A 733-nucleotide genomic window follows, 5' to 3' on the forward strand; every position below is an offset into this window, starting at 1 on the left:
GGGAGTGGGTCTTATTTAGGGTGAGTCAGACTAATAGTCTAGCCACTATAGATGGCTGATGTTAAGGAGAATAACCTCTGACCTACTTTCGCTGATCACCTATTATACAGTCACTCTTAAGCAGCTAAGTCTAGTACATATTTTGGGGAGACAACTTAAGAGAAATCCTTCTGTTCCTCACAATAGTGCATGCGTATGTCTGACCACCCCCTCCCCAGGAGAATGGTGTGCTGGTGTGCATGCGTATGTCAGACCACCCTCTCCCCAGCTGAATGCTGTGCCCGTGTGTGTGCGTGCGTGCATGCGTCTGACCACCCTTTCCCAGGAGAATGTGTGCTCTTGTGCGTGGGTACATCTGACCAGCCTCTCCCCAGGAGGATAGTGTGCTGGTGTGCGTGCGCATGTCTGACCACCTTGGAAACCCGAGGGTACAGTTCCTCTCTGCCCTGCAGAGTCACTGTGACCCAAGCACAATGTGTTTGGTTATTTAGCGTATTCCAGTGTTCATCCAGAGTTGTTTGAAGAATGCGTGTGGCAAGCATGAAAGCAAAATGCCCTAGAGATGAGTAGGATCTATTTCGTACACTGAAGTAGAAAACGTGAAAAGGTTTCGTAATTAGTATAGAAGGCCCTAAATGGTACAACTGTTAGTGAGGTATCGCCTCAAGTCCGGCCTTCTAACCCACTTCTGAGAACTCAGTTACTGGAAAGAACCCTATTTAGCACAGCCTAT

The 733-nt window shown here is 48.2% G+C and overlaps 1 protein-coding gene across 1 annotated transcript in view; it reads left to right on the forward strand.

Annotated features, from left to right (window-relative positions):
* ARHGAP42 (Rho GTPase activating protein 42) overlaps positions 1-733 on the forward strand; it is a 248,484-nt gene that overhangs the window by 173,975 nt on the left and 73,776 nt on the right. The window lies entirely within an intron of this gene.

This window comes from Echinops telfairi, unplaced genomic scaffold (assembly GCF_000313985.2).
Source record: "Echinops telfairi isolate 266 unplaced genomic scaffold, ASM31398v2 ScPeMD7_7421;HRSCAF=8459, whole genome shotgun sequence".
Taxonomy (NCBI): Eukaryota; Metazoa; Chordata; class Mammalia; order Afrosoricida; family Tenrecidae; genus Echinops; species Echinops telfairi.